Source organism: Callithrix jacchus, chromosome 22, assembly GCF_049354715.1.
Source record: "Callithrix jacchus isolate 240 chromosome 22, calJac240_pri, whole genome shotgun sequence".
Taxonomy (NCBI): Eukaryota; Metazoa; Chordata; class Mammalia; order Primates; family Cebidae; genus Callithrix; species Callithrix jacchus.
Window position 1 is genome coordinate 23,085,788 of NC_133523.1, and position 15,069 is coordinate 23,100,856.

The window sequence follows — 15,069 nt, forward strand, 5'->3', positions numbered from 1 at the left end:
TTTACCCAGTTTACTTCATTTCATTGTTTACTTTCCATGAAGCTGTGCGGTTCTGGGTTGGTTTCTGAATTCTGAGTTCTAACTTGATTGCACTATGGTCTGAGAGGCTGTTTGTTATGATTTCAGTTGTTTTGCATTTGTTGAGCAGTGCTTTACTTCCAATTATGTGGTCAATTTTAGAGTAGGTGTGATGTGGTGCTGAGAAGAATGTATATTCTGTGTATTTGGGGTGGAGAGTTCTGTAAATGTCTATCAGGTTTGCTTGCTCCAGGTCTGAGTTCAAGCCCTGGATATCCTTGTTGATTTTCTGTGTGGTTGATCTGTCTAATATTGACAGTGGAGTGTTAAAGTCTCCCACTATTATTGTGTGGGAGTCTAAGTCTCTTTGTAAGTCATTAAGAACTTGCCTTATTTATCTGGGTGCTTCTGTATTGGGTCCGTATATGTTTAGGATCGTTAGCTCTTCTTGTTGTATCGATCCTTTTACCATTATGTAATGGCCTTCTTTGTCTCTTTTGATATTTGTTGCTTTAAAGTCTATTTTATCAGAGATGAGAATTGCAACTCCTGCTTTTGTTTTGCTCTCCATTTGCTTGGTAAATCTTCCTCCATCCCTTTATTTTGAGTCTTTGTGTATCCTTGCATGTGAGATTGGTTTCCTGAATACAGCACACTGATGGGTTTTGGATTTTTATCCAATTTGCCAGTCTGTGTCTTTTGATTGGTGCATTGAGTCCATTTACATTTCGGGTTAATATTTTTATGTGTCAATTTGATACTGCCATTTTGATGCTAAATGGCTGTTTTGCCCTTTAGTTGTTGTAGATTCTTCATTATGTTGATGCTCTTTAGCATTCAGTGTGATTTTGGAATGGCTGGTACTGGTTGTTCCTTTCTATGTGTAGTGCCTCTTTCAGGAGCTCTTGTAAAGCAGGCCTGGTGGTGACAAAATCTCTGAGTACTTGCTTTTTCGCAAAGGATTTTATTTTTCCTTCATTTCTGAAGCTCAGTTTGGCTGGATATGAAATTCTGGGTTGAAAGTTCTTTTCTTTAAGAATGTTGAATATTGGCCCCCACTCTCTTCTGGCTTGTAGTGTTTCTGCCAGTAGATCTGCTGTGAGTCTGATGGGCTTCCCTTTGTGGGTGACCCGACCTTTCTCTCTGGCTGCCGTTAGTATTTTCTCCTTCATGTCAACCTTGTTTAATCTGACGATTATGTGCCTTGGGGTTGCTCTTCTTGCGGAATATCTTTGTGGTGTTCTCTGTATTTCCTGCATTTGAGTGTTGACCTGTCTTGCTAGGTGGGGGAAATTTTCCTGGATGATGTCCTGAAGAGTATTTTCCAGCTTGGATTCATTCTCTTCGTCCCCTTCTGGTACACTTATCAAACGTAGGTTAGGTCTCTTCACATAGTTTCACATTTCTTGGAGACTTTGTTCATTCCTTTTTGTGCTTTTTTCTCTGATCTTGGTTTCTCGTTTTATTTCATTGAGTTGATCTTTGACTTCAGATATTCTTTCTTCTGCTTGGTCAATTCGGCTATTGAAACTTGTGCATGCTTCGCGAAGTTCTCGTATTGTGTTTTTCGGCTCCTTTAGTTCATTCACATTCTTCTCTAAGTTATCCATTCTTGTCATCATTTCCTCAAATCTTTTTTCAAGGTTGTTAGTTTTTTTGCATTGATTTAGAACATGTTCTTTTAGCTCAGGGAAGTTACTCATTATCCATCTTCTGAAGTCTAATTCCATCATTTCATCACAGTCATTCTCCGTCCAGCTTTGTTCCCTTGCTGGTGAGGAGTTTCGGTCCTTTCTAGGAGGCGAGGTGTTCTGGTTTCAGGTGTTTTCCTCCGTTTTGTGCTGGTTTCTTCCCATCTTTGTGGATTTATCCACTTGTCGTCTGCGTAGTTGCTGACTTTTTTATTGGGTCTCTTAGTGGACACCCAGATTGTTGATGATGAAGTATTTCTGTTACTTGGTTTTTTTTCTACCAGTCTAGCCCCTTTGCTGTACGACTTCTGAGGTCCACTCCAGGCCCTGCTTGTCTGGGGTACACCTATAGCAGTTGCGGAACAGTGAGGGATGCTACCAGTTTCTTTTTCTACTATCTTTGTCCCAGGATGATGCCTGCCAAATGTCAGTCTTTTGGATATAGAGGGGTCAGGGAGCTGCTTGAGGAGACAGTCTGTACTTTATAGGAGCTCAATTGCTGAGTTGTGAGCTCTGTTGTTCATTCAGGGCTGTTAGGCTGCTATGTTTGATTCTGCTGCAACAGAGCTCATTAAAAAACCCCTTTTTTTCTCAAATGCTCTGTCTTGGGGGTTGGGGCTTTGCTTTTGGATGTCTGCTGAGGTTTCCTGCCCAGCTAGGAGGCAGTCTAATCACTATTTGACTGCCGAGGCTCTGCCCTGCTTTTGTGAGGCTCGCCCTGTTGCTGCAGGCTCTTGCGGTTCTGTCGCCTTGCAGCAGAGTCTCTCTGTTGTGGCGGGTTGCCTCGGCAACGGCAGGCTGCATCAGCAGTGGCCGTGTATCTCAGTAGGGGCAGGTTTCCTCGGCAACTGCAGGCTGCGTCAGCAGGGGGCGTGTGTCTCAGTCTGGGCGGGTTGCCTCGGTAATGGTGGATGCCCCTCCCCCATGGAGCACCTCAGGGACGGTCTTCACAGTGAGATTGTTTGGAATTGCCGTTTTGTCTGTCCCACTGTGGTATCCCACACGCTGTGTCCCTGCAATCCCCTGGGCTGGCCCACTCCCCAAGTCCGTTTCAGTCTCGAGTTCAGCCCTCTCAATTCTCAGGTTGCCGTTTCAACAGGGCACTCGTACAAGTGCGCCCTGTGGGGATCGCTGGGTAGGGCTGGCCGCTGCCACTCCGGCTGCCAGCTTCTCCAGGCAGAGCCTCTGTGTGGTGTCCCGCATCTCCTTTATACTTTGGAATTTCCCTGTTCGTTGGGCAGCAAAGATCAGTCTGAAAATGCAGCTCCAACTCACCTCTTTGCGGATTAACCGAGAGCTTCAATCCTGGGTTGTTCTCACAGCGCCATCTTGAGTCTCTTCCATGAAAATCAAATTATTTAAATCTACTTTCTAAATAATTTTGATTAAAGCATTCTGTATTTTAATGGGGTGCCAATATTCATATAGTATGCTCAACCACCCATTGTTTTTTTTACTATTGTGTTATTTTATAAAATAAGACTGAATTTTTGGAAACATTTTTAAAGAAACCAATCTTTTCTACAAAAGCATTTAGACATCAAAAATAGAAGTGTTAGTGCCACCTTATATACATAGTTTGCTGAACTCTAATTTGTAAAGTTCTTTTGTGTACACCAATCTTAGATTTTCTAAAATGAAATGTTGGGTTTTTTTTTTTTTGAGACGGAGTTTTGCTCTGGTTACCCAGGCTGGAGTGCAATGGTGCAATCTCGCCTCACCGCAACCTCCGCCTCCTGGGTTCAAGCAATTCTCCCACCTCAGCCTCCCGAGTAGCTGGGATTACAGGCACGCACCACCATGCCCAGCTAATTTTTTGTATTTTTTTTTTTAGTAGAGACGGGGGTTTCACCATGTTGACCACGATGGTCTCGATCTCTTGACTTTGTGATCCACCCGCCTCGGCCTCCCAAAGTGCTGGGATTACAGGCTTGAGCCACTGTGCCCGGCCCTGTTGGGTTTTTTAAATGTTAAATTTAATATTCAAAGCCCAAAATATATCCAGACAGACAAAAACTGGCTGCCACATTAAAGAACAAATATTTTCGTCCGACACACGGTTCTGTGTATGTAGCAATGAAAAACCAAGTTTTGAAGTTTTCAAATCATAAACGTCATTATTTGTGAGTCTGAGCCTTAAATATGTATAACAAATACACACCGTTTACTCTTCGTAATTTGAAATATACTGTAGTTTGAACAATTCAAGTGATATAAGACGATCGAAAACTTTATAAGCCATGCAACAGTCAACTGCATTTTCAAAAGTATAAGAACTTTAAAAAGTAAACTAAACCATGACAGATTAGTTTTTAAAAATAATTTTTTATTCACCCTTGTGATGAGAATCAGCTTTATTCATTTTAGAACAAATAGGAAATGGTGCAGTTGTAGCTTCTGGGTGGTGACTGTGATGGTACTTACTGTCCTGGGGATGGTGGGATCCAGAGGATCATAATTATCAGCCCCTTGCCATGCTCACTGCTGTCATTTCTGTAACTAAGGTTTGTTTCCCAGACTCCTTCATCAACTCCGTTTCCTTCGTGGCATGAACTGGTTCTCACTGCTTTAGCATCTGCCTTTGGTTTCTGCTAATTTTTTTTGACTTTCATTTTTCTTGTCCTTCTTTGGTGGTTGCTTTGCTGCTCCACTTTGAGGAGTTCAGGCAGCTTCACCCTCTGCTGCTGCAACAGTTTATTTCATTTGGCTTAAGCTCTAGGGCAGTTTCTCCTGGTTGTTCTTTCCTCGTTTCAAGAGGTGTCAGCAGGGCCTGATTTTCAGGAACCATGGCTACCGCCTCCTCCAGCCTGCAGGGCATCTCCTGCATTTCTGACCACACTGGTCCCAACTTCTGTTCATCCAAGCACAGAAGGAACAGCAGCAGCAGCAGGAGCACCCACTCCCTGGGTTGCCCAGCCCAGGGACGCCTTAGCTGCAACCTTGGGTCGAGGCCCAGCTCTGTGTGCAGAAAGGCAATGTCAACCGGAGCATTTCCCACAGCTAGGTAAGCTCTTCTTGGCCTGTGGGGCCAGTTTCTCCCCCTGGCTTTTTGCTGCCACCTCCACTTCCATCATAAAGATGCTTAGGATGGCACAGGGGCCTGGAGACACTGTGGAGTCCAGGATTATGAGGAAGGCCTTTGCCAGGCAGCCTCAAGCCCAGAGCTGGGTGGTGCCCCTTATGCCTGAACAGAGATCAGCCAGTGTCACCATGGGGATGACCCAGATTCCTCAGCCAGTCTCCCTTTGCACCAGAAGAGGAGAAAACTATTTACAAAACTAAAAAAGTATAGAGTAGAATTTGCAGTTCTAACCCAGCCAAGTTTTCATTCTTTTTCTTTTTGATGTATTTCTTTCTCAAATTATGCTTGCCTAATGGAAGACTTTATGTTTCATCTTCACATGAAAATTTAAATGTAATTATAATGGTCACAAATTAAGAAAACTATGCATTTTACTTTGCTTTGCCTAATGCTGAGGTAACATTAAACTTTCCATGGTGCATTCTGCACTTGATCTTAGCCAAAACGTCAAGAAGCGATCCATAGTGCTTTCTGAATCTTAACATTTATTATCTTTAATTTCATTCTATTAACTAAACTGTAGTAAGTAATAATAAACTCTTGATTTACATAGCTTGACAGTTTACAAAGGACATGTATTCATTTATTTAATCAATAAATGTGTGTTCAGCATACATATGCTATACTTTTTGCTAGACTTGGGAGATAAAATTAAGAAGGTATTGTCCAGGTGCAGTGGCTTATGTCTGTAATCCCAGCACTTTTGGAGGCCGAGGTGGGCAGATCACAAAATCAGGAATTCAAGACCAGCCTGACCAACATAGTGAAACCTCATCTCTACTAAAAATACAAAAATTAGCTGGGCATGGTGGCACACACCTGTAGTCTCAGCTAATTGGGAGGCTTAGGTAGAAGAATTGCATCAAGCTGGGAGACAGAGGTTGTGGTGAGCTGAGATCACATCACTGCCCTCCAGCCTGGCAACAGAGCCAGACTCCACCTCAATAAATAAATAAATAAGGAAAGAAAAAAAGAAATGAAAGTATTGATCTCTACTCTCAGGAAACTTTCAGTCGGCTTCATAAAATTCTCACACACTCTTGTAAAGTACATACCTTTAAAGTCTTCTATAAGCCTCCTACCCCAAAGTGACCACTATCTGAATTTTTTATCATTTACTTTATGCAGTTTTAATCTGTGAACAACGTACATTTTAGTGTTGCCTGCTTTTTTGCCTGTATATATATGCTACCATAAACTTTCATCTGTGTCTTGCTTTTTTACTTATATATTTTCTTCCTAATTTTTTGTGTTGCCTTGCATAGGTCTAGTGTTTTTATGTACCTTTAGAACTAGTGTTGTATGCAAGTTTCCTGGATTAGAGCAGTGTCTTTAACAGTTAGAAGAGCAGGCTCAGAGTATCTGTGTAACCTTGGGCAAGTTTCTTAACCTCTCTGATTTCTCCATTACTTAGAAATAATAACATGGCAGTGAAATCTGTGTTGTTCTTCGAATGTTATAATAAATTAGATAAAGTTAAGTTAAGAGCAATAAAAACATTACAAAAGGCAAAAGAGAACGATCCAAGATGGCCGATCGCTAACATCCAGGGATTGCAGCTTTCAGGGAAAGCACGGAGAACTAGAGGACGCCACACTTTCAGACAAATTTTGGTCACTCACGGAACAGAAGATCCCCCAGTGGAGGAAACACACGGGTGGCCAGCGCTACTCTCGTGGCCGGCGCAGCGGTTCCTCCAGCACCTCGGCATGGCAGCTCTTGGAGCAGAGTAAACAGGTTTGGAGGACCCGCACGGGCCCCCAGCACGACACCAGAGCCTGGCACAGTGGCTGTGATGGCACCTCAGCACGGTAGTGCTCGGCACAGAGTAAACGGGACCGGTTCCCCTTCTGACTGAGGTTTGGAGCCCCGGGAAGGGAGAGTCGCCTACTACGGACACAAGAAGGAAGCCAGACAGGAGAATCCTGGGCAGAAAACACCATCAGTTTTAACGCCACTGCTCTGGCCCTGGGAACTAACAACCTGGACGTCCATTCAAGTGACCTAATCTGAAAGTTGGTAATTTCAAAGACGACAGGTGGATAAATTTACAATGACGGGAAGAAACCAGCATAAAAAAGCTGAGGATACTCAAAGTCAGAACGCCTCTCCCTCTAAAGATGATCACAGTTCCACATCAACAATGGAACAAGGCTTGATGGAGAATGAGCTCATCCTGATGACAGAATCACTCTTCAAGGAATGGATAATAACAAACTTCGGTGAGTTAAAAGAACATGTTGTAGCTCAACGTAAAGAAACTAGGAACTTTGAAAAAAAGTTTGATGAAATCCTATTGAGAATAGACAACTTAGAGAGGAGTATGAGTGAAATAATGGAACTGAAGAATACAATACAGGAACTCCGAGAAGTATGCACAGGTTTAAACACTCGAATTGTTCAAGCAGAAGAAGGGATATCAGAGGTCAAAGTCCAACTTAATGAAATAAAACGTTTGCACCAACGAATGGTTAAAACAGCCACTTAACATCAAATGGCAGTAACCCTAAATTTAAATAGACTAAATCCCCCAATCAAAAGACACAGCCAAAACCCAATGGCATGTTACATCCAGACCTGTTTCACAGGAAAGGATACACAAAGACTCAAAACAAAGGGATGGAGAAAGATTTACCAACCAAATGGAGAGCAAAAATAAATAAATAAAAAGCAGGAGTTGCCATTCTCGTATCGGATAAAATAGATTTTAAAGCAACAAAGATATAGTGGTAAAAGGATCAATGCAACAGCAAGAGCTAACGATTCTAACACCCAGATACATAGAGACTTAGACACAATGAGACAGAAAATTAATAAGGATATCAAGGACTCGAACTCAGATCCGGAACAAGTAAACTTAATAAATATTTATAGAGCTCTCCACTTCAAATACACAAAATAAACATTCTAGTCAATACCACATCACACGTACTCATAAGTTTAAATGAAACATTAATTGGCCATTATTAATACCCACTTTTTTAAAGAATAAAGCAATATTTCCACTCACTCTCCCTCTTTCTCTTCCTCTTTCTTCCTCTCCTTTACTCATTTTTTTCTTCTTTCCTTCACTCAAAAAAAAGGAAATCAACTTGTAAACCTCTAGATCCAGGTCAGCAATGTCTCTCTCATTGCTTGAATTCCTTCCTTCCCTTCCCTTCCCTCCCTCCCTCCCTCCCTCCCTCCCTCCCTCCCTCCCTTCCTCCCTCCCCTCTTCCTCCCTTCCTTCATCACTCCCGTCCTCAAAAAAAAAAATAAACAAACGCTTCAAAGTCTAATCAAATTTATTTATTTGATTAAAAATTCCAGATACTATGGTGAATGAAATTAAAGGCCTCTGACCACAAAGTTTACACTGTAGGGTTTGAAAAATAAAGACAATTATCGCCCCGACGGCGGCTGGCCCGGGGGATGGGGAAAGGCGGGGCGGCCCCCGCGCAGGCAAAGGCTGCGGGGCCAGGGCGCAGCCATGCAGCTCTCGCCCGAGCCGAGCACCCACCACTGCCCGTGCGCCACTGCGCCTCCCTGCATGGCCGGCCTCAACTCCCAGGAGGCAGTGAAATGCAAGATCCAGGCTCTGCAGCAGCAGGTGGACAAGGCGGAAGGCCACGCGCAGGGTCTGCAGCGGGAGCTGGATGACGAGAGTGAGCAGCGCCAGAAAGCTGAAGGTGATGTGGCAGCCCTTAACCTACGCATCCAGCTCGTTGAGGAGGAACTGGACAGGGCTCAGGAACGAATAGCCACAGCCCTGAAGAAGGAGGTGGAAAAGGCCGCAGATGAGAGAGGAATGAAGGTGATAGAAAACCAGGCCATGAAGGATGAGGAGAAGATGGAGATTCAGGAGATGCAGCTCAAAGAGGCTAAGCACATTGCGGAAAAGGCTGACTGAAAATACAAGGAGGTAGCTCAGGAGCTGGTCATCCTGGAGGGTGATCTGGAGAGGGAAGAGGAGCCTGCGGAGGTGTCTGAACTAAAATGTGGTGACCTGGAAGAAGAACTCAAGAATGTTACTAACAATCTGACGTCGCTGGAGGCTGCATCTGAAAAGTATTCTGAAAAGGAAGACAAATATGAAGTGTGGGGTCTGGCACGTCTGCCGGGGGGCTTCCGACCAGCGGAGAGCCTCAGCCCCACTCACGTGTTCTTAACCTGGAAGAGGGAGTGCACGGAAGAAAAGATAGATAGAGAGCGGGGTCTGGAGGACTGCCAGGCAATGCCGGAGCAAGAAGTGCCAAGACAGCAAGTTTATTTGTGCAAACTACAGGTTATATACCTTTCAGTGTTTGAGGAGTGATGTACATTCCATTGTATCTTGAAATAAAGTCAAGAATATAAATCACAAGAAAAGGGGTACAGAAAGTATGACTCTTAATCAAAGGGTGTACAGCAAAGGGACAATAAAGTTTACAAAAAGGGGGTCATAAATCTAAACATGTGTTTTTCTAAAATCAGTTAAGCAAGTAAGTAAGATTGTTAACAAGGTATAGCTGGACCTTTCTAAATGTCATTCTAACCTTGCCTATTCATATAGGATCATATGCAAACAATATGATTGAGTTAGCAGAGGTAAATGAAGTCATACAGTTATTGTGCAGAGAAGGAACTAGGAGGCACACAATGTCTACCCATACAATGTTTCATTAGACCACAAGGCCTGAGCTCAGCCATTCTGTTGCTAATGTCAGAGGCAAAGATTGATGTTTATAAAATCAGTGCAACTAGACTTCCTCCTTTCCCTTAGCTCAACAGCCTCCAGGAGAGGAGAAACGTGTATGGGCTCAAGCTCAAGATGGCGAGGGTCCTGTCAAGGGCCCTTCACAGGAGCGATCCCCACAATGAAGAAGAAATTAAATTTCTGTCTGACAAACTGAAAGAGGCTGAGACCCGTGTCAAATTTGCAGAGAGAACGGTGGCAAAACTGGAAAAGACTATTGATGACCTGGAAGAGAAACTTGCCCAGGCCAAAGAAGAGAACGTGGGCTTACATCAGACACTGGATCAGACACTAAATTAACTTACCTGTATATAATCAAAACAGAAGAGTCTTGTTCCACGAGAAACTCTGGAGCTCTGTGGGTCTTTCTCTTCTCTTGTAAGAAGTTCCTTTTGTTATTGCCATCTTCACTTTGCTGGATATGTCAAGCAAATTAGGAATATATGACCAAATATTTTGTATCCGAGAAGCTTTGAACACCAGTTAAATCTCATTTCTTTCCCTTTTTTCCCCCCACAAATGGCACCAGCTTTTTCAGCTCTCTTATTTTTTCCTTAAGTTGCATTTATTCCTAAGGTAGGCAGGGTATTTCCTAGTAAGCATGCTTTCTTAAGACAAAGGGCATTTGGTTCCTTGGAGAATAGCAGCCCCACACTTTGAAGAACGCAGACCCCAATATCTAGTGGATCTATTTAAAATGCTGAAGAACATAACCTTTTGGGTCAAGGTTGGTCAAACTATAGGAGAGAACAGGGACCGTGACATGGGTGGGGATTTTCCATTCAGAGCCAAAAAAAGGGCTGGGCGGGGGGGGGGCATTGTGGAAAGTCATAACCCATGGATAAATTAACCTAAGAACCCTGGCCCTTCCTCACCCTCCACCATGCAGAACAAACATCCTCTCAAGCAGTCGACGTAGAATGCTTGGGAAATAGTCGTAATTACCCACATATTTTCTGGATAGCTCCTTGATGTAATGTTCTGCATATTTCCTTCATTCGAAAGTTGTTCTCCGGCCGGGTGTGGTAGCCCACACCTGTAATCCCAACATTTTGGGAGGCCAAGGTGGGCAGATTATTTGAGGTCAGGAGTTCAAGACCAACCCAGCCAACATGGTGAAACCCCATCTCTACTAAAATTACAAAAATTACGATGGTGCCTGCCTCTAGTCTCAGCTACTCCTGGAGACTCAGGCAGGAGGATCCCTTGAACCCAGAAAGTGGATGTTGCAGTGAACAGAGATCATGGCACTGCACTCCAGCCCAGGCAACAGAGTGAGACTCCATCTCAACAAAAAATGAAATAAAAATACAGTTGTCCTTTGAGGAGCAAATGTCTCATTCTAATAATGACCCATCCACTCAGCAGGAATATGGTGAATTTCAGTCCAGTTCAGGTCAGCTATATCCAAAAGACTACAAGTCATTAATAAGTTGAGCAGAAGAGGTTTTTTTTTTCTCTCTCTCTCTTAGAAGAAAGGGCCTTTCTGGCAGTAGAGATTAAAAACTGGCCCAACTCCAACTAAAAATCACCCTGCTTCTGGCTTATTTGAATCCCCTATCCACCCACCCCACTGCCCTGCTCCTATTTACTCAGCACACTACCCAGGAAATAACACTAGCAAATTGTGCAATTGAATGGAATCCACCCTTTTCTTTAGATTCTTGCAACTGTATCATATGCAATAGTATCACTTTTCTACATTTTGGTCAAATAAATTTTTACATAAACTAAAAAAAAAAGGAAGAAAGAAAAATAAAGACAATTAGATAATAATCCTCATATACTACCACTAGTATAAGTTGGTACTACATTCTAGAAGAGGGCTTTCCAATGCCTACACAAGCTGAAGACAGAAATATACTTTAATTATATTTGTGGTTAAATACATAATGGCATAAAATGATCTTTAAAAATGCACAAAATGGTCTACAGAAGCACTGAAAAACCTGGAAGATTACCAAAATGTTCATGAACAGTTGAATAAATAAATTGTAGTGTATTTATATAATGTTACATTATAGATCAATGAATATGCAAACCACGAGTAGCAACAAATATTAATCTCACAATGTTAAACCAAATAACCTAGACAAAAATGAGAACTTATTGTATTAATCTAAAGTTTAAACGCAGGCAAATATTATTTATTATATAAACATCCAGGATATAAGTTCCTCCTGGATAAACGGCGATTAAAAAGGAGAATAAAGGAGGGAGAGGGCCGGGCACGGTGGCTCACACCTATAATCACAGCACTTTGGGAGGCCAAGGCAGGTGGATCATGAGGTCAAGAGATCAAGACCATCCTGGTCAACATAATGAAACCCCGTCTCTACTAAAAATACAAAAATTAGCTGGGGATGGTGGCACGCACCTGTATAGTCCCAGCTACTCGGGAGGCTGAGGCAGGAGAATTGCTTGAACCCAGGAGGTGGAGGTTGCGGTGAGCCAAGATCACGCCATTGCACTCCAGCCTGGGTAACAAGAGCGACACTCCGTCTCAAAAAAAAAAAGGAGGGAGAGTGCCCAGGTTATCACACTCTTCCATCACTGGGTACTAGGTTCACAGTATATGTATTTTGTAAAAATTTATCAAGCTGTTCTTTTATAAGATATGTGCTTTTTAGGTGTGTAAAATTAAAAACTTTTTTTCAATTTTTCTATTAATCTTTTTTATTACTTCCTCAATCAGTTTTGTCACTTGCTTTTCTAGAAAAAATAAAGGTAGTTTTATCTACATTTTCAAATTTGATAACATGAAATTGTTTTAAAAATTATCTTATGTTTAAGTCTTGAATATATCTGTATTCTCTTTTGCCTTTTGTTTTTTTTTTTTGAGAGAAGAAAAGAAAAAAATAAGTAAAGGAGAGGAAGAAAGAGGAAGAGAAAGAGAAAGAGTAAATGGAAATATTGCTTTATTTTGAAAAAAATTGGGTATTAATAATGGCCAATCAATGTTTCATTTAAACTTATGGGTAGGTGTGATGTGGTATTGACAAGAATGTATATTTTGTGTATTTGAAGTGGAGAGCTGTATAAATATTTATTAAGTTTACTTGTTCCGGATCTGAGTTCAAGTCCTTGATATCCTTATTAATTTTCTGTCTCATTGAATCTAAGTCTCATATCTGGGTGTTAGGGTCGTTAGCTCTTGTTGTTGCATTGATCCTTTTACCACTATATCTTTGTTGCTTTAAAATCTATTTTATCCGATACGAGAATTGCAACTCCTGCTTTTTATTTATTTATTATTTATTTTTGCTCTCCATTTGGTTGGTAAATCTTTCTCCATCCCTTTGTTTTGAGTCTTTGTGTATACTTGCATGTGAAACAGGTCTGGGTGTAACATGCCATTGGGTTTTGGCTGTGTCTTTTGATTGGGGGATTTAGTCAATTTATATTTAGGGTTACTGCCATTTGATGTTGACCAGCTGTTTTATCCATTCGTTGGTGTAAATTTTTCTTTCTGTTGGTGCTCTTTATTTTTTGGTGTATTTTTAGAAAGGCTAATACTGGTTGTTTCTTTCTGTGTGTAATGCTTCTTTCAGAAGCTCTTGTAAAGCAGGCCTGGTGGTAATAAAATCTCTGAGTTCTTGCTTGTTCATAAAAGATTTTATTTTTCCTTCAGTTGTGAAGCTTAGTTTGGCTGGATATGAAATTCTGGGCTGAAGGTTCTGTTCTTTGAGGATGTTGAATATTGGCCCCCACTCACTTCTGGCTTGTAGAGTTTCTGCTGAGAGATCTGCTGTAAGTCTGATAGGCTTGCCTTTGTGGGTAACCTGACCTCTCTCTCTGGCTGCCCTTAGTATTTTCTCCTTCGTTTCAACCCTGGTGAATCTAACGATTATGTGCCTTGGGGTTGCTCTTCTTGAGGAATATCTTTGTGGTGTTCTCTGTATTACCTGGGGTTGAATGTTGACCTGCTTTGCTAGTTTAGGAAAATTTTCCTGAATAATATGCTGAAGGGTATTTTCCAGCTTGGATTCATTCTCTCCGTCGCATTCAGGTACACCTATCAAACGTAGATTTGGTCTTTTCACATAGTCCCACATTTCTTGGAGACTTTGCTCATTCCTTTTTATCCTTTTTTCTCTAATCTTTTCTTCATGTTTTATTTCATTAAGTTGGACTTTGACCTCTGATATCCCTTCTTCTGCTTGAAAAATTCGAGTGTTTAAACCTGTGCATACTTCTCGGAGTTCCTGTATTGTATTCTTCAGTTCCATTATTTCACTCATACTCCTCTCTAAGTTGTCTATTCTCAATAGGATTTCATCAAAATTTTTTTCAAAGTTTCTAGTTTCTTTACATTGGGCTACAACATGTTCTTTTAACTCACCAAAGTTTGTTATCCATTCCCTGAAGCGATATTCTAGCATTGGGATGCGCCCGTTCTCCATCAAGCCTTGTTCCATTGTTGATGTGGAACTGTGATCATCTTTAGAGGGAGAGGCGTTCTGACTGAGTATTCTCAGCTTTTTTACGCTGGTTTCTTCCCGTCATTGTAAGTTTATCCTCCTGTGGTCTTTGAATTTACCAACTTTCAGATTAGGTCTCTTGAGTGGGCGTCCAGGTTGTTAGTTCCCAGGGCCAGAGCAGCGGCGTTAAAACTGATGGTGCTTTTCTGCCCAGGATTCTCTTGTCTGGCTTCCTTCTTGTGTCCATAGTGGGCGACTCTGTCTTCCCGGGGCTCCAAACCTTTGTCAGAAGGGGAGCCGGTCCCGTTTACTTTGCGCCGAGTGCTGCCGGGCCAAGGTGCCGTCACAGCTGCTGTGCCGGGCTCTGGTGTCATGCTGGGGGCCCTTGTGGGTCCTCTGAACCTGTTTACTCTGCTCCGAGAGCTGCCATGCTCAGGCGCCGGCAGAACCGCTGCGCCAGCCATGAAAGTTGCACTGGCGACTCGTGTGATTCCTCCACTGGGTATCTTCTCCGTGAGCGACCAGAATTTGTCTCAAAGTGTGGCATCGTCTAGTTCTCCACGCCTTCACTGAGAGCTGCAGTCCCGAGATGTTAGCGATCAGCCATCTTGGATCAGTCTTCCTAAAGCATTTATTTAAAAAAAAATGACTGTGGTAAAATTGATTTATTTTTTCTGATTTTTTTTTTCTTCACAGCTTTGTTTCTTTACATATAAAATTTATTTGCCCAAAGTTTTTTCTTATTTCAGTAAGGCTCATTTCATCTCAGGAGATGCTGTAATGAAGCAGATGCAATTTCAGCATGGTTTTGAAGAAGATAGACCTTGGCTGACCAGGTGAGCCATAGTAATTGTAAATAACACCTTCTAAATATATAAAATTTATATATTTTATTTATGCACCCTAAATATTTATCAAGCTGTAATATTTACAATACTGTTTCTGTTTCAAGTTCTATAAATATACCTACATAACACCAATGACAATATTTTAATCAACAGGAGAAATATATATACAGCTTTGCAAAAACGAATTCTGATACATTTGCATCTGTGTAAGATAATGTAGAATCAATTTATCAAAGCTCAAGAAACTAAAACACAAACACACACACACACACACACACATACACGCATGCATGCA

At 41.9% G+C, this 15,069-nt stretch overlaps 1 pseudogene; it reads left to right on the forward strand.

The window, feature by feature from the left end:
- The first annotated feature begins 8,198 nt into the window (after window positions 1-8,198).
- LOC118150203 (tropomyosin alpha-4 chain-like) lies at window positions 8,199-10,267 on the forward strand (annotated as a pseudogene).
- The last annotated feature ends 4,802 nt before the right edge of the window (window positions 10,268-15,069 follow it).